The sequence below is a fragment of the Anabrus simplex genome, chromosome 2, assembly GCF_040414725.1.
Source record: "Anabrus simplex isolate iqAnaSimp1 chromosome 2, ASM4041472v1, whole genome shotgun sequence".
Classification (NCBI taxonomy): domain Eukaryota; kingdom Metazoa; phylum Arthropoda; class Insecta; order Orthoptera; family Tettigoniidae; genus Anabrus; species Anabrus simplex.
The window spans coordinates 741,096,437-741,116,494 of NC_090266.1; the positions used below are offsets into that span (position 1 = coordinate 741,096,437).

At 41.1% G+C, this 20,058-nt stretch overlaps 1 long non-coding RNA gene across 1 annotated transcript in view; it reads left to right on the forward strand.

Annotated features, from left to right (window-relative positions):
- Positions 1 to 1,535: 1,535 nt before the first annotated feature.
- The window catches only part of LOC136864427 (uncharacterized), a 142,902-nt gene continuing 124,379 nt past the window's right edge, over positions 1,536 to 20,058 (forward strand). The window contains exon 1 of the long non-coding RNA XR_010859305.2: positions 1,536 to 1,658. This is a non-coding gene — a long non-coding RNA (uncharacterized lncRNA). The remainder of the gene's footprint in view (positions 1,659 to 20,058) is intronic.

A 20,058-nucleotide genomic window follows, 5' to 3' on the forward strand; every position in this document is an offset into this window, starting at 1 on the left:
GTACACTTCCGTTAATAATAATAATAATAATAATAATAATAATAATAATAATAATAATAATAATATAATAATAATAATAATAATAATAATAATAATAATAATAATAATAATAATAATAATAATAATAATAATAATAATAATAATAATAATGTCCGCCTCTGTGGTGTAGTGGTTACTGTGATTAGCTGCCACCCCCGGAGGCCCGGGGTCGACTCCCGGCTCTGCCACGAAATTTGAAAAGTGGTACGAGAGCTGGAACGGGGTCCACTCAGCATCGGGAGGTCAACTGAGTTGAGCGGGGTTCGATTCCCTCCTCAGCCATCATGGAAGTGGTTTATCGTGGTTTCACACTTCCCCTCCAGGCAAATGTCGGGATGGTACCTAACTTAAGGCCACGGCCGCTTCCTTGTCTATCCCTTCCAAACTTCCCCTCAAGGCCCTTGTTGAGCATAACAGGTGAGGCCGTCAGGACGAGGTACTTGTCATGCTCCCCACCTGTATCCCCCGACCAAGCGTCTGAAGCTCCGAGACACTGCCCTTGAGGCGGTATAGGTGGGATCCCTCGCTGAGTCCGAGGGAAAAGCCTACTCTGGGGGATAAACCAATGAATAATAATAATAATAATAATAATAATAATAATAATAATAATAATAATACGAGCTAGTTGGCTATTTCGTACGAGTCCAGTAAGCTATGAACTCGTCCATGGAAGACAGGAGAAGCAGTGAGAGATCGAGGCACTGATGATTAGACTCATTTTTTAGTGATTTGATGGTAAGAGGTGAAGTGCTAAGGAAGGTCAGGCCACGCAACTAGTTGCAAATAGAGGATTTTGGAGTCGTTTATTTCATTTACAAAGTTTTGCAGGAAGAACACTAAAATACACAAAAATATGTAATGAATTATATAAGAATATTCATGATCGAATATTCAGAAGTTCGGTTCCGTACCAACGCAAAATATACTCGCCCAATCCTGATTGGCGAACGGTTGTCATCTTCAAATCTGAACCCTAGTATGTTCCTCCTTATCTCCTCTGCCACTTGTAGAAAGAACCCTAGTCACACCTGAGAGAGGATATTGCTATTTTAATTTTATCGGCATTAATAATTACCTTCATTGGAAGAACTCCAACTGAGTGGTGGGAATGGGCTTTGTTACTCCCAAGCTGCTCGAGACTCAGCCATTAAACGACCGCAGTTCCATCTGCTTTATTGTCACAAGTCATAATCCTTGAAAGAGCACGTATAGTTGGCAGCAATTTTCTGGGATACCTGAAACCTCAGTAAAACTGGGTTACTGGCTATTATAATCAAGTGACCTATTGTACACGGAAATAAGGTCGGGAAACGAAGAAACTGCCAGTTGGGGGGGCATAATTCTCTTTAAGTATCACGTCAGCAGTTAATGAACTGCATAATCAGGTCGTCGTGTGTTGAGATAGTCCTGTAGTCGCTCTATAAATATCTTCGTTTTACAACACGGTACAAAAGCCTGCTCGCGCTCAACAATGTGCCCTGAGCTTTCAGAAGTGTGGGGAAAGAATAGACTTGTTGAGGATACGCGCGCAGGCGTCTGGAGACAGAAGGTGTGGTCAGCAAGTCTGCCCTCAACCCCAGCAACGTCAGTAGGATCTCACGCAACAGGCATCGCAGTCGGTACGTACATCTCCTAGTATTAGAGTCCTCTTGCCTTGCGTCGTTTAATCAAGTTAATGGGAATAAATTAACATTGCTCTTTTTCAGTTGACGTATGTCTTGCCTTGACATTTATTTTGACATGGATATTTTATGTTGTGGTTTTGTATTATGCTACAGTACAGCCCTGGTCACTGGGACTGACGACACTACTTCGAATTAATAATAATGTTATTGATTTTTAGTCTCACTAACTACTTTTACGGTTTTCGGAGAAGCCGAGGTGACGAAATTTTGTCCCGCACGAGTATTATTTAACATGTCAGTAAATCTACCGAGACGAGGCTGTCGTACTTAAGCACCTTCAAATACCACAGGGCTGAGCCGAAATCGAACCCACCAACTTGAGCTCAGAAGGCCTGCGCTTTATCCCCTGAGCTACTCAACCCGGTTAACACAATTTTTTTTAAAAAATCTCAGATTGCATGGAAATATGAACAAATCGAAGAGTAATGCGTGAATAAATGTTGTTTTTTTTTTGCTAGGGGCTTTACGTCGCACCGACACGGATAGGTCTTATGGCGACGATGGGATAGGAAAGGCCTAGGAGTTGGAAGGAAGCGGCCGTGGCCTTAATTAACGTACAGCCCCAGCATTTGCCTGGTGTGAAAATGGGAAACCACGGAAAACCATCTTCAGGGCTGCCGATAGTGGGATTCGAACCCACTATCTCCCGGATGCAAGCTCACAGCCGCGCGCCTCTACGCGTTTACTGAGTACAAAGAAAATTGTATGATGTGGGCTAACATTACCAAGTTTAAAAGAAATACGAATTTAAATTTTAAAGAAATTGTCCAAAGTCTGTTGTTTCTAAATAGAGCCTTGTTTTAGAGCAGCAATATCGCGAATCTTCTAAGAAGTACAGTGTCAGTCGGTGTAGCTTCCGCTTGCTCGACGTAACACAATACTGCTTTCTGTATGTATGAACACTGTAAACGAATAAAGCATTTTTGAGAAAGGAACAAACGGGGTTTTACTGCTATTTTGTAAAAGTTTAAATTTCGTAAGAATAGCTTGCTTGAATTACACGGTACCTCGAACTAGCGGGACTCTACGGTAATCCTTTCAGCAGAAGTTACTGAAGGTTAATGATCTCTCTGCGGGTTGGTGGTAGGGCAGGAATGGCAAAACTTTACCGACTAGCATGCCAGTTAAGGTTACATTTTACTGTCATGTGTGTTGTTTGTTGCTAGTTGCTTTACGTCGCACCGACACAGATAGGTCTAATGGCGACGATGGGACAGGAAAGCGGTAGGACTGGGAAGGAAGCGGCCGTGGCCTTGAGTAAGGTACAGCCCCAGCATTTGCCTGGTGTGAAAATGGGAAACCACGGAAAACCATCTTCAGGGCTGCCGACAGTGGGGTTCGAACCCACTATCTCCCGAATACTGGATACTGGCCGCACTTAAGCGACAGCAGCTTTCGAGCTCGGTACAGTGGGGTTCGAACCCACTATCTCCCGGATGCAAGCTTACAGCTGCGCGCTCCTAACCGCACGGCCAATTCGCCTGGTTTACTGTCTAGTGTGCCATCGGTTAATTTCCTTTAAACTCATCATAAAACCCCTCATTTGATTTCATTTTGGTACATTTCTTTTTTTGCTAGTTGCTTTACGCCGCACCGACACAGATACTGTAGGTCTTATGGCGACGATGGGACAGGGAAGGGCTACGAGTGGGAAGGAAGCGGCCGTGGCCTTAATTGAGGTACAGCCCCAGCATTTGCCTGGTGTGAAAATGGAAAACCACGGAAAACCATTTTCAGGGCTGCCGACAGTGGGGTTCGAACCTACCATCTCCTGAATACTGGATACTGGCCGCACTTAAGCGACTGCAGCTATCGAGCTCGGTCATTTTGGTACCAACATTACATATCAATCAATTCGAGTGAATGTTTTATGATTTCATTTTGCACACATCACTGAAAATTACGTTTCTAAAACCAAGTACATTTTAAGAATGAGGTATACTTTTTGCTTTATCCTAATTCAAATTTGTAAAAAATGTGGCCACATAATTAATTGACTCATGCTTCTTTATTAAAGCGTAATGTTAAAATATGTTACGTTACTAGATTTTTGACCTATTTACTACATGTTAAAAACATTAAAATGTTTTAGTATGTTATCTAACGTGCCACAGAATTCGTGTTCGCGTGTCACCTAGTGGCACGCGTGTCGTAGGTTCGCCATCCCAGTGGTAGAGTATTAGCCTATGGATTCCAAGTTCGCGATTCAAACCCAGCAGAATTGGACGGAGGTTTGAAGAGCTCTGGGGACACATTTAGTATTTTCCGACAAAATTAATTGTATCTTAGCCATAGATCGCCCAAAAGAATTCCCGGCAATCTGGTAGAGTAAAATGAAACGCAAAAATTGAACTCAGACAGCCTAATAGGCATCAGATCAAAATGTCTCCAGACGGTAGCCGACTATTATTATTATTATTATTATTATTATTATTATTATTATTATTATTATTATTATTATCGTCTTCTTCTTAATTTGTTTACCCGCCAGGGTTGGTTTTCCCTCGGACTTAGCGAGGGATCCCACATCTACCGCCTCAAGGGCAGTGTCCTGGAGCTTCAGAATTTTGGGTCGGGGGATACAACTGGGGAGAATGAACAGTACCTCGCCCAGGGGCCTTGTGGAGGGATGGGAAAATTGGAAGGGATAGACAAGGAAGAGGGAAGGAATCGGCCGTGGCTTTAAGTGAGGTACCATCCCGGCATTTGCCTGGAGGAGAAGTGGGAAACCACGGAAAACCACTTCCAGGATGGCTGAGGTGGTAATCGTACCCACCTCTACTCAGCTGATCTCCCGAGGCTGAGTGGACCCCGTTCCAGCCCTCGTACCACTTTTCAAATTTCGTGGCAGAGCCGGGAATCGAACCCGGACCTCCGGGGGTGGCAGCTAATCACGCTAACCACTACACCACAGAGGCGGACATTATTATTATTATTATTATTATTATTATTATTATTATTATTATTATTATTATTATTATGTACGGATTAAGCCTCCCTGGCTCAGGTGGCAGCGGGCCGGCCTATCACCACCGGGTTCCGTGGTTCAAATCTCGATCACTCCATGTGAGATTTGTGCTGGACAAAACGGAGGCGGAACGGGTTTTTCTCCAGGTACTCCGGTTTTCACTGTCATATTTCATCCCAGCAACACTCTTCGATATCATTTCATCCGTCATTCATTAATCATTGCCCCAGAGAAGTGCGACAGGCTTCCGTAGCCGGCAAAATTCCTATCTTCGCCGCTAGATGGGGACTTTATTCATTCCATTCCTGACCCGGTCGAATGACTGGAAACGAACTATGGATTTTCATTTTCATTAGGTACGGCTCCATGGCTAAATGGCTAACGTGCTGCCCTTTCGTCACAGGGGTCCTGGGTTCGATTCCCGGTAGAGTCGGGAATTTTAAGCATAATTAGTTAATTTTGCTGACACTGGGGCTAGCTGTATGTGTCGTCTTCACCAACATTTCATCCTCTCACGACGCGCAATTCGCCTACGGGCGTCAAATCAAAAGATCTGCATCTGGCAAGCCGAACTCCTCGGACACTCCCGGCACTAAAAGCCATACGCCATTTCATTTCCAATATCATTTCACTTCATCTGTCAGTCATTAATCATTGTCACAAATGTGTACGACAGGCTTCGACAGCCGGCACAATTCCTATCTAGATGGGTTCTTCATTCATTGCATTCCTGACCCGGTTGAATGACTGGAAACAGGCTTTGGATTTTTATTATTACTACTAGCTGATGTACCCGTGCTTCGCTACGGAATTCTACATTGTATACAGAATTCTAGGTTAGGTAGTGTACAAGTTGTGTGCAAGATTGTATTAAATTGCAAAGCTCTTAACGTTATCCTAGAAAGGCGACGGCGATGTCACCAAACATCTTTTCTCATACGAAGACTGAGTTAGGGAATTTTCACTGTAATGGTAGACCCGCTTGCATACCATCAGTCACAATATGGTTGAGAAGCTTTCGTTTTAATGGTAGACACTCACTCTCCGCCTGCCTTTTTACATCCTCAGAAAGACTGTCTTAGTGGTTTTCCCAACTAAAATGAACAAACACTACCGTGACGTCAGTTGGAATGGCGCAATTAAAAGCAATGCTTTCGTATGAAATACTCGATCAAATCACAAACCACACATTTTCTCACTTTTAACGAACAGGTCTAAGCTCTCGATATTACAGTCCAAAGTTTCAGAGCTGGGATGACCAAGCCGCAGACAGCCATGATCCGTGAACACTCTTCGTCTTTTGTTTATGGCTTAGACTGTAGTTTCTTATTCGCCGTCTCTATATACCGATTTTCATTAAATTCTGTTAACCCATTTTCTCGTGGCTCGGCGTTGATATGGACTTAGCAACAAAAATACAAATTCATGAATATCTGTGTTATCATAGCCGGTACGGTAAAAATGTATAAGACATAAATGGTTGGAAATTTAATTCTATATGACTTTCGTTATGTAGTATCCCATCTCTCGAATAGTAGAGACTCCTAGGGCAAAAATCATGCCCTTTTACTAATCTATTTCCTAGGAGTACACGATGAGTCGGTAAATATCAATTCACTACACTGGCGGCGCCGGTACGGTAAAAATGTATAAGACATAAATGGTCGGAAATTTAATTCTATATGACTTTCGTTATGTAGTATTTATCGATACGACCACAAATAATATACATATTTGAGAATTACATTTTAGGCCTTCCCCCAAAGTACCATTTCACTCAGCGTGAATAAAATGATGTATAGCCTAGATTTTAGTGGCTCGTTCTCCAACTTTGCATACAAATTTTCAATGAGATAGGATCAATAATAACGTGAATAAAGTATTTGGCCTTCCCCTAAACTACCATTTCGCTCAGCGTGAATAAAATTATTTATAGCCTAGATTGTAGCAACATATTCCTCGACTTTGCATACCAATTTTCATTAAGATATCACCACTAATAACATAAATATTTGAGAATTAAATTTTAGGCCTTCCCCTAAACTACCATTTCAAGCGTGAATAAAATTATTTACAGCCTATATTATAGCGACATTTCCCGACTTTGCATACCGATTTTTATTAAAATCTCTTCAGTCGTTTTCTAGTGATGCGTGTACATACATACAGACAGATAGACAGACAGGCAGAAATTACGGAAAAGTAAAAATTGCATTTCCTTGTTACTGTGGACATGACCGATACAGAAATACCATTCTTTTCAAATTCTGAGAAATGTACAGACACAACTCTTATTTTATATATATAGATTATTAATATCATCATCGTCATCATCATGCACATGACAAATACAGTTCAGTGACTGTCTGGTCTCATGTTCTATCACTGGTATGAGCATACGATTGAAAACATACCTAGTTTAAATAAACTGGTGATGTTATGAACAATTTGTTCATATTTGTACATAACTTCGCCAGTTCATAATCATTGAATAGTTTAAGAGATGTAAATATTATTGATTTGATAGAATCTGAGAATGTTCTTGTACAAGGAATCATGTCATTCCTTGTTTAATTGTGTGTATGTTATGGTGTTATATGTTTTTAACACATGCTTTCGACAGGCTGACAAGCTTTTAAGTTACATTAACTAATTCGAGACTGAAATACAAGGCTTCCTTCTTAACTAAAAATAAAATTTAAAAAATGTCGCAATAGAATTCATCATAAGTGAAGACCAATCCACACACACACACACACACACACACACACACACGCGCGCCCAGATCGCCGATGGGCGTGAACTCCAAAGACCTGTCCCAGGCCTCTCCGGAAACAATACGCAATTATTATTATTATTATTATTATTATTATTATTATTATTATTATTATTATTATTATTATTATTATTATTACACTGAACGTGATAAATGCTACTCAATAACTGTCTGGTCTCATGTTATATTAGTGGTAAGAACATATGAATGAAAAATTAACTTAGTATTACTTTTAAGACTTCCTTTTCTTTTCCTCGTTATTTCTTTCTAATCATACATACTTGTTTAAAGTCTGTGTAGAACAATGTTTATCAATAGCGTAGCTAAATGGATATTATGACCAGGGCTTCTGGTAGGTTGAGTTCGGCTCAACATCTAAACAATAGATTGTCATCGAGCTGCGAGGACGATTAGGTGAAGTACTCACATATCAACCACAGTGTTTGCAATGTACATGCGTTACATTTGTAAGCTTAATTTAAATAAAATCACCTCCGTGCAGGGCATGACGGTCCCTGGAAAAGCAGAATTTAAAGGATTTCATTATTCGTAAATTTCGTACTGAATGGATACCCGGCCGTCTTTGCCTTCAGAAATTAACTTGGCATTCACTTCTGGTGTAGACTAAGTGAACTCCAGAGCTATGTGTCTCTCACAAAGGAGTTTCGTTTCGAAATGTATAGACTTTCTGTGGGGAATCGAACCTTCGTCTTTTCGGGTGAACGAAGCACGCCTTTATAGCGCGTCGGTTAGGTGGCTTCCTCCTCTTTATATTGATAAATAACTATTCATTACATATTTGTGACTTGAGTAGCGGTAAGTGATATTACATTAGCCCTATCGTACATATTCGATTATTCGTACAAACTGATTATCCAAAGTCATTAGCTTCCGGCAAACTTGAAATACTAATTAATTTCAGTGGAACAGAAAAGGTGAAGTGCTTTTAAGTCATACTACTAATCAAGATGACTGTGGTTCGATTTTCAGTCGATGCACGTGTAAATTTTGTAAGCCTAATTAAAATCCGTCCCTGTTATTCAGACTCCGCATAAAACTGGAGGTCCTGTGACTATAAAAACACATTTTAGCTATCAATCAATCAATCAATCAATCAATCAATCAATCAATCAATCAATCAATCAATCAATCAATCAATCAATCAATCAATCAATCAATCAATCAATCAATCAATCAATCAATCAATCAATCAATCAATCAATCAATCAATCAATCAATCAATCAATCAATCAATCAATCAATCAATCAATCATCACTTATATGCATATAGGGCTGTCGCCCATGCTGTAGATTCCCTATCAATTGTTTGCCTAGTCTTTTGAATTTGAAAACAAATTTGGAATTTTTGGAACATTTCGCTTGATAAAATTATTTCAGTCCCTAATTCCTCTTGCTATAAATGAATATTTGGCCCAATTTATCTCAGACTAGGGTTTCCAGATCTTTCGTATTTCCCAGATTCTCCCATATTTTATCTTGTTTTTCAAATTTTCTGGATTGAAAAAGACAATTTCATGTGCACCTTTCCTGCCTTTTTAAAATTACGCACCAAATGCTGAACTATAACATGGGAATAAACTTCGATATTTCGTTGATAATCAATAGCAAACATCCACACTTCCAATGCCTTCAATCAACCATCATTAATCACCATGTTAAATACGAATAGAACAACCCAATCACTTTGTGCGAGTAATACTGCACTTTCTTTCTGGCTATTTGTTTTACATCGCACCGACACAGACAGGTCTCATGGCGATGATGAGATAGAAAACGGCTAGGCCTGAAGAGGAAACGTCCACAGTGTCAATTAAGGTACAGCTTCAGCCTGGTGAAAAATGAAATGGCGTATGGCTTTTAGTGCCGGGAGTGTCCGAGGACAAGTTCGACTCGCCAGATGCAGGTCTTTCGATTTGACACCCGTAGGTGACCTGCGCGTCGTGATGAGGATGAAATGATGATGAAGACGACACACACACCCAGCCCCCGTGCCAGCGAAATCAACCAATTAAGGTTAAAATTCCTGACCCTGCCGGGAATCGAACCCGGGACCCCTGTGACCAAAGGCCAGCACGCTAACCATTTAGCCATGCAGCCGGACAGCCTGGTGATAATATGGGAAACCGCGGATAATAATTTTCAGGGCACCGGGCGAGTTGGCCGTGCGCGTAGAGGCGCGCGGCTGTGAGCTTGCATCCGGGAGATAGTAGGTTCGAATCCCACTATCGGCAGCCCTGAAGGTGGTTTTCCGTGGTTTCCCATTTTCACACCAGGCAAATGCTGGGGCTGTACCTTAATTAAGGCCACGGCCGCTTCCTTCCAACTCCTAGGCCTTTCCTATCCCATCGTCGCCATAAGACCTATCTGTGTCGGTGCGACGTAAAGCCCCTAGCCAAAAGAAAATCAGGGCTGGTGACATTGGGTTTCGAACTCACTATCTCCAGAATGCAAGCTTACAGCTACGTGACGCAAACCGCGTAGCAAATCGCTTAGTAGTAATACTTGTGAAGTAGAGTACAACGAGCAGTTAGAATATTAAAATCACACACAGAGTGCTCCAGCAATAAATAACAATACCTGGTAGGTAAAAACATCGATAATTCTAAGCGAAGAATTTGTCCCAATATAAAACCTTTTCAGGATACAGCTGTTCGATTGAATCATAGTAATATGTATGATATGCTGACAACAATAGGTGTTCTATGCAGTTTTTCTATCATATTTGCTCAGTTCACGAAGTTTGAGCACTTTACCTGTAGAACACGTTTTGAAAGGGAAAAGAAAAAATGAAACTCGGTTTCCAATATCAAAACATTTGCAACTCTAATGAGGACATGTCACGTTGTTAGAGTTTACCTTGATATTCATTTATGTCATTGATGGTATCCACCGTTTGTCCGGTTCAATGGTTGGAATTGTCAGCGTGTTGGTCTTCGGTTCATAGTGCCTTAGGTTCGATTCCCGACCGGGTCGGGAATTTTAACCACGTATAGTTAATTCCCCTTATTCGGGGACTGGGTGTATGTGTTTGTCTCGGTACATACATCTTCATACATACACACAACGCAGCACAATACCAACCACCACAGAAACAAACAGACAATCGAGCAAGTTGGCTATGCGGTTTAGCTCACGTAGCAGTCAGCTTGCATTCGGGCGATGGTGGATTCAAATCCCACCTCACCACCGGCAGCCCTGAAGATGGTTTCCCGTGGTTCCGCATTTTATCTCCAGCCAAATGCTGGGACTGTAGGCCCACTTGAATTCTTTCCCATCGTCGTCACAGGACTTGTCGTAGTCGGTGCGAAGTAAAATCATTGTAAATAAATAAATAAATAAATAAATAAATAAATAAATAAATAAATAAATAAATAAATAAATAAATAAATAAATAAATAAATACTAACCCACAATAGTGAATACATCCGTTCACATAGGGTTGACGTCAGGAAGGGAACCCGGCCGTAAAGCAGGGCCAAGTAAACATATGCGACACAGATCGCACCCGTGACTCCACCAGATTATGGGAAAAGCGGCGGAACAGGAAGAATAATGATACTAATTACTGTTCGAGCGAGCAGGTGGCTTTGTGAATCAACTTTTTCTCTTACATACTGTACTTTCATTGTCCTCTTATCGTATACATAGGGTGAATTTAAAATAAGTTCGGATGTTTTTAGGAGGTTGTTGGAAATACGATTCTCTTGTGAGAATACGGAGATATTTCCCTAAATTATTATTATTATTATTATTATTATTATTATTATTATTATTATTGTTCAGGTCAGTGGTTCTGGAATAATAGTTCATAAAACAGCAATGGAAAACTACCTCACACCACATCTTACGTAGTATTCCTCGTCTTACTCTTCTGTGAATTCCCTATTAGGACATAAACTCCGTTGGAGCATTTTGAAGATCCAACTAGTCTTCGGACTGACACCTTGAAAAGTGTCATATCGTCGCTGCGCGAGCAATACCACGTATCTGACAATGCTCTGTCTATCCATTATTTTCCTTAAGACTGGTCGCGCCTCCCAACCACATATTGATATGCAGTCCATCAGAACAATTTTTATTGCGTTCATTTTCCATTGCGTATGTGTAAAGGAAAATGAACCTTAGCGTACCGCACTGCAGGAACGTATGTTTGCATGATATATTTACGCACGCCTACAGTATAATGTATGTGAGGTTAAAGTTAATTCTCCTTTACACATTAGTATAGAAAAATGAACACAACGAAAATTGTTCTGCTGGACTGCTTATCCATATGTGACTGGGAGGCGTGAGCAGTTTTAAGGAAAATAATGGATAGGAAGAATATTGTCAGGTACACGGTATTGATCGTGCAGCGACCATATGTAGGAAGTGAACTGTTATAATCTTAGGCAGAAAGTAGTCCGCACGTGGGGCTTGAATCAGAATCTCTCTTTCTTAAGACACGTACCTTTTCCTGAACAGTAATCTACTCAACAACTTCGAACAGCCGAATTATGATACCATCTCTATTTAACAGTCCTAGTGGAATCAGTTAACGTACCGGTCCGTAGAATGATAATTCTGCTTCAAGTCCCAAGGACTGTAACACCTTCGCCTTTGGATATACTGTACTTACTATAGGAGACACTTTCTTCCAAAATAATACCAATAATTTTGTAATTTCCTGCATTAAATACATTTTATAGATTTGCTTCCTCCATGATATGATGTTCACCGACCCGCCATTACGATAGTCGTGTGTATGCTAATCCAATCCTCTTCGTTACCTAAACATCGTCAACTCGTGATCACGCGGTATTTCCTTACGGGTTCAGGAGGATCAATAGCTCTCCCTCCAGGTTCTGTCGGTCTAGTGCGTTGTTCTAATTACTATACATACAATGTCGTAAACACTCTTGATCACCTGGAATATACCAAATGAAACTGTAGGCCTATTCTCGATAATTTGATCGATCATTTACTCTTTCTCGACGCGTGTGATTTTCACCATTATTATTTTTCACAGTAGTTTCATCTCCTCAGTCACGATCGTTTGTCACCCTTCTAATAGATCATGCATTAAGAGAAATAATAATTCGTCAATCTACTCCGAACCGTTTCTCCTAGGCCTCAGGCACAACCAGTTTCGTCCGCATAGACCCTCTGGTCCTAGGTGTAAAAGTTCGATACTAGGGACCAAATAGATATCAAATTACATCGCTGACCCCTGGACTTACATTGCTGATCTTGTTGTTGCTGATGATGAAAATGATGATAAATATTTTCATGTGGCTATTATAGAATGCGTGTAGCCCTTCTCAGACAGACCCTGCGTGGAGGATGGACAGCGTCTGCCTTGTGAGGTACTATGTGTAATTTTAGTAGAGGTGAGCGTTGTACATTGCGTGTGTGATGCAGGGAAATACAGTACAATCAGAACCGTTAGAATTAACTATCCACGAATAAAATCCGGGAATTGAACCTGGACGCATTCGCACTAGTGTACTACCACTCAGCCGAGGAGGTGAACACGACGACGATGATGACGATGGTGATGATGATGATGATAATGATGTAATATTTGTGGTCGTTGTTGCTTTATATGTAGGTTGACTTATTAGTAGTGGTAACTATTTATATTCTAGATACTGTGTAGAGATGAGAAGAATGCAAGAATGAGGAATGTGGCCTGCAAGCACGAACTTCCTGTTCTGCCCAGACAGATCGGCTTTTATCTGCTCGTATCTGCTACACGAAAATATTGACTCACACTTTGCAGTTTGCTGGATTACAACTGACAAGAGCGAAGAGCTGCCAGTAGAAGATAATATAAAGTCGCCTGGATAGTAGCGGAGTTGCTATGGTAACCATTGCGTCACTGGCTCTGCTGGTGAAAACCCCTTCGCCCCGTGCCTCGCCGGGCGTGTGCATTTTTCTGATCTCCCAACAGTACATAGCATACATACAAGAGTCTAGGTTTTGCAGGCCTTCGACGTAGCCACCAGCGTCGCATACAACGTATTCGGACGCAGAAGTCTTTGGATACCATCGGGACTGCCTAATCTCTGGATGGTTCAAAGAGAGCAATCGATTGTCTGCATAACGTCTTCAGTTGTTCGGAAGCAAATCCCACGCAGTGATTCCTTCGTCTTAGGGAGATTATGGGGCCTGGGGAGAAGACGTCCCAGCCCCAGCGACTGAACAAACCAGACACCGCACCTGCTGAATGACCCCTTGCGTTGTCGTGCAGAATGATGTGCGGGTTATGCATAGTGTCCCTATGGCCGGATGCCTTTCTTTGCGCCAACCCTATATAGAGTGATGTATTCGCTATCATGTGTTTCAGCGGCGGTTCGTACAGGGGAGCAGTAGCGGCGACTGAGAACTGGAAGTGGAGCGGGGGGCACAAACTTGTACAGACAGCGAAAAGTACCCGGGGTCCGGGAGATATTGTGGGGGAGGGAGGTACAAAAGAAAACCTACTTGACCAGAAATGGGATGAAATAAAAGTGGTTGCCGCAGCAAACAATCTCCACTTGATTTCATTGTTGTGAACCACGACATGATATATGATTTAAAACTCGCAGTTACTCCTTACATATTATCATCATCCTATGTTTTTATTTCCTACACAATTTCTTTCCATTCTTCAGCTCTGTTATATTCTATCCTGGGTGTCTTTCGTTGCACTTTATTTTATATATTTGTTTCTTCTACCACATCCGTCCCTGATTCGTCTGATGACCTCTCTGTTCCTTTTCACGCACACACAGTGTGATAGGAACGAACATCTTAATTGGAGGTTAGATGGTGTCGTCAGTGCTAGCGAGCCATCTGGTGACGAATGAGGGTACCACTGACAACAAACAATTGTAAAACATTCTTAAAATCAAACCCTCATTATTGTAGAAGTCTTCCTCGTGAACAGTCAAGATTTTCTTCTGAAGACGCAGAGCAAAATTCTCTGCGAAATGTAAAAAGTTTCACCTTATTTTCTTGACACGGCATAAGCCCAAAAGCCCATATCATGTCTACAAGTACGGGCCGTGAAAGCATCATTGTTAACAGATAAGCATATTGTTTTAATGGTTTCGTAATATTATTTAAAAATATTAAACAGAATATCGATATCTTTAACAGATCTCAAGATATTTGAGGCGGGCATTCTTTTTACAGAGAAGCTGATTTACCTGGTTTGCTAGTAAATAACTCCTTTCAGATCTGTGTGTTTGAGAATATTTTATTTTATTACTGTATATATTTTGTACCAAGTGGAGTGACCGCGCGTGTAACGGCTATGGAGCCAGGCTCTACATTTGGGAGACGCATGGGTTCGAACCCCACCGCCGGCTGTCCTGGCAACAGTTTTCTGTGGTTTCTCATTTATACTTCCAGGGAAATTCTGTGACAGTTCCTATTCAAAGGCCACAACCGATTCCCAGTTTCATTGGCCATCATTCATTTCATCTTCATGAGCACCTCAACTGAGGTTGGCATCAGGAAGGTCATCCGGCAGTAAAACATGCCATATAAATTCATCTCTCCTCATCCCTGAACCCGTATCATGAAACGGGAGTAAGGGGTAGACACACACATAGTATGCGGTATATTTTATGGTTTACAAGATCAACAACTTTTTTCGATACTTTATAAAATTTTGCAGACTTCTGGTAATTTCTACAGAGTTCAGAACAATCATGAGCCTGCCCTCCTATTCCCAAACACCCATCAGATGTGTCCATTATGAGACATGGCTAAATTTTTATGAAATAATAATAATAATAATAATGTCCGCCTCTGTGGTGTAGTGGTTAGTGTGATTAGCTGCCACCCCCGGAGGTCCGGGTTCGATTCCCGGCTCTGCCACGAAATTTGAAAAGTGGTACGAGGGCTGGAACGGGGTCCACTCAGCCTCGGGAGGTCAACTGAGTAGAGGTGGGTTCGATTCCCACCTCAGCCATCCTCGAAGTGGTTTTCCGTGGTTTCCCACTTCTCCTCCAGGCGAATGCCGGGATGGTACCTAACTTAAGGCCACGGCCGCTTCCTTCCCTCTTCCTTGCCTATCCCCTCCAATCTTCCCATCCCTCCACAAGGCCCCTGTTCAGCATAGCAGGTGAGGCCGCCTGGGCGAGGTACTGGTCATTCTCCCCAGTTGTATCCCCGACCAAGAGTCTGAAGCTCCAGGACACTGCCCTTGAGGCGGTAGAGGAGGTGGGATCCCTCGCTGAGTCCGAGGGAACAGCCGAACCTGGAGGGTAAACAGATGAATAATAATAATAATAATAATAATAATAATAATAATAATAATAATAATAATTTGTCCTTTACATATTTAGTGTATTTGTACATTTCTATAGCTAGGCTCTTATTTCTAGTATTTTATTTTATAATCAGGATGCGTTTAACTAGTACAATTGTAGTATAGTTATTTTGACAGTTTGTTTCCTGATTGTATTATCGTTGTGAAATCTTTGCGCAGAATATACATTATTTCCTTCGTCTGACATATACGGTATATATATGTGTGATATGAGTAAAGATTTGGAATCACAGCTAAGGCTATTAGCAGATGATACTATACTGTATAGAGTAGTAAAGGAGTTTCGTGGTTGTGAACGACTGCAGGGGAACTTAAACAATGTAGTGCGATGGACAGCAGACAATGGTGCCGGGCTGAGTGGCTCAGACGGTTGAGGCGCTGGCCTTCTGACCCCAACTTGACAGGTTCGATCCTGGCTCAGTCCGGTGGTATTTGAAGGTGCTCAAATACGCCAGCCTCGTGTCGGTAGATTTACTGGCACGTAAAAAGAACTCCTGCGGGACTAAATTCTGGCACCTCGGCGTCTCCGAAAACCGTAAAAGAGTAGTTAGTGGGACGTAAAGCAAATGACATTATTATTAGCAGACAATGGTATGGATGTAAATGGGATGAAAAGTCAGGTTGTAAGTTTCACCAAGAGGAAAAATCCTCTCAGTTTTAATTATTGTGTTGATGGGGTGATAGTACGTTATGGAGATCACTGTAAGTACCCAGGTGTTAATATAAGGAATGATATTCATTGGTTTAATCATATTAATTAGATTGTTAAGAAAGGTTACAGATTCCTTCACATGGTTAGGATAGTATTCAGGGGTTGTAGTAAGGATGTAAAGAAGAGGGCGCCTAAGTCTCTGGTAAGACCAGAGTTACAGTACAGCTCCAGTGTAAGGGACCCTCACCAGGACTACTTGATACGAGAACTGGAAAAACTATCCATGGAAAGCAGCGCGACTTGTTCTGAGTGATTTCCGACAAAGGAGTAGTGTTATGAAAATGTTGCAAACTTTGGGCTCGGAAGACTTGGGAGTTAGGAGAAGAGCTGCTCGACTATGTGGTATGTTTCGAGCTGTCAGTGTTGTGTTGGCGTGGAATGATATAATTAAAGAATAAGCTTGGGTGGAGATTTTAAAAGTAGGAAAGATCATAGTATGAAGATAAAGTTGGAATTCAAGAGGACACATTGGGGCCAATATTCATTTATAGGACAAGGAGTAAGAGATTGGAAACTTATCAAGGGTAATGTTGAAGAAATTTCCAAGTTCGTTGAACATATTTAAGAAAAAGTTAGGTAAACAACTGATAGGGTATTTGCCGCCTGGGTGACAGCCCTAAATGCAGACGATTTATTTATTTATTTATTTATTTATTTATTTATTTATTTATTTATTTATTTATTTATTTATTTATTTATTTATTTATTTATTTGGAACAATTATAATATATCCTGTTTTCAAGATATTCATCAGGAATTTTGTTGTGATGTTTGATGGTCCGACGGTATGACGGAGGGGATTCGGGGAGGTCAGACATGTCCTACATTGTCCTTTTTTTAAACCGGCAACCCTAATAATGTTTCCATCACTGCTGAACTGAATTTTTAAGACTGTCAAATACCAGACGGTGCAACAAACACGTGGCACGCTCGTACAACGCATGGGTTCGCCGCGATGCGTTGACGATGAGTTAGCTCGCTAGAACCAAAATGAAATTGCGTATGTATGGCTTTTAGTGCCGGGAGTGTGTTAGAACCGAAATGACACGAGATCCGAGAGCGCGTTACAAGCCTCTGCGACGCTGAATTGAGGGCCGCTACGATGACCTTTCCACCAAGGATCCGGACAGCAATGATGATAATAATAACAATAATAAGAAGCGGAAGAAGAATAATAATGAAGAAACACCGTAATCAGTTTATCACCTGTTGTACATGGAATTAATATTACCAAAACAGCCCATGCGGGATGCTAAGAAATTTCATCGTTCCTCAAACACCTCCCTTTTAATCATTTCTGGTTACGTTACTGTGAGATGGGATATAATTCATGAACTAGCTTTGTTAATATTCTACAGTAAGTATCCCATTTACAATGTCTTACCCTCAGGCTATTCTTCCAGTATTTATAGTTAAAGCGATTCTATGCGTATCAGGAGCAGCACGCGAGATGAGAGTCAACAAATACGCAATCACTCTTCCTAGAAACAGACTCTCTTAGTGGGAGATAAATCTCCAGAGTAATTTTTAAAGAGCCATTTTATTTCGAAGAATACGACCCACTTACGAGGAGAATTGCGTTTTTATAATCTTATTAAAAGCGGTGAGACTAGCTGCAGCTCATTTTGGTGGGTGGCCTCGTTCGTTATTTTGAAACACAGACAAACACGATCTTCATGCCAGTGGATAATGTTCTTCGTTGTTTCACAAGGAAGAGTTCAGTGTATCAGTGACAACCTTGATCATTTAGTCTGGAAAGAGAGTTACATAGTAGTACGGTTGAATAATATACATACAGTCAAACCAAACCCCATGGCGCAACAGGCCTGAAGGGCATGGACTACCATGCGTCCGCTGCTCAGCCCGAAGGTCTGCAAATTACGAGGTGTCGTGTGGTCAGCACGACGAATCCTCTCGGCCATTATTCTTGTCTTTCTAGACCAGGTCGTCATCTCCGCGTCAGATGGCTCCTCAATTGTAATCACGCAGGCTGAGTGGACCTCGAACCAGCCCTCAGATCACGGTAGAAATCCTCGGCCTGACCGGGAATCGAACACGGGAACTCCGTGTAAGAAGCAGGCACGCTACCCCTACACCGCAGGGCCGGTTGAATGCTATACATATTCGTCATTAATTAGGACATCATCGTCATTAAAACTTTCCTTGAAGTTTCCTCCAGGACCACAGAATCATATGAGTCGGAGCAAGAATGAGTTGGAAGAGGGGGCATTCCGTGTAAAATCGGACAGCAAATTTTAATTTTGAAGCAGGATCTTTGAAATATAAAGTGACTGAAGCTTCCTCTTCTCAAGAGTCTTCATTATATTAAATGTATTTATTCGTGTCAAAAGTACAAAATATGAAACATGAAAACGTAAAATAGAAGCATGAAATGGACACAAGTACACAAATATGTGTTCATCAAGTGACTTCAACCAGTTTTCGCCCAATCCTTAAACACTTCGAGAGCACTTGAATTAGCTAGAGTCGAATCACTCATTGTACATCTGGATGGGCAACAACGGACAACATAGAATATATTGTGTTGTTTCAAATTCGCCACAATCACATAGAACTGTCTTGGTCGGAAAATGCCACGTATGTAAGTTGTCCCTTGTCCTTGCAACTTCAGCTCTCAATCTGTTCAGGGACTTCCAGATTGGCTAGTTACCTGTGTGGCTAGGAAGTAGAGATTCCTTCGGTTCATCCATTCAGACAAATTACTGGTTATGTCCTGCCACATGGCAACTCGTGCTTTTGCAACTGTTCCTTGTAACGGTTGAGTATTTGTTGGAAGCTCTTTCTCAATTTTAATCTCCTTTCAGCTGGTTGATAATCGTAGAGTGGGCATGAGGTCATAGCAGATGATTTTCTCCTCTCATTGTTGGCAGCCACTTCACTTACTAAATGTTGAAATTAGAATTTGTTTTTCGACATTCAACTTTTTGCAGAAATATTATGAACAATCTATTATATATGGGACCTTCATTTCTTTACAGTTGTATGTAGAATAGCCAACAATATTAACTGTCTTAAACATTTAATTACAATAAACATGTTCTGGAAACATGTTTATTCAATTTGACCTAATTTTCCACATAAAAAACATTTTGATAGTGACTGTGGTTTCCTCTTCAAAGCAGAAGAGTTGCATTTATAAAACTGCGGGGGTCTTGTTGTAATTGCATGAAAATGAATTGCCTTTTTTCAATTTTCGAAACTTAAATTTATGTAACACCACATGAACTACAACCGACAGGATATTACAGTCTCTGTGCACTTTAGTCGTTTTCTGAGTAGCTACGTGCTTCTTGTGGGGGCTCAGTCGCACCATAGAAGCCGATGTAATACAAAAAAAAATGTTTCTTCCGAGATAATTCAAATATTAAAAACATTTAAGCACTTTAGCCTAAAGAGATTCAATGTTTCTAACATTTGCCATCGATGAAATTAAATTATGGTTTCCTTCTGGAACCTTGTTTTTGATAATTCAGATATTATTAAGACCATCACTACAGCTAGCGCAATTTCTCTCAATTCTTTATTCATCTTTAT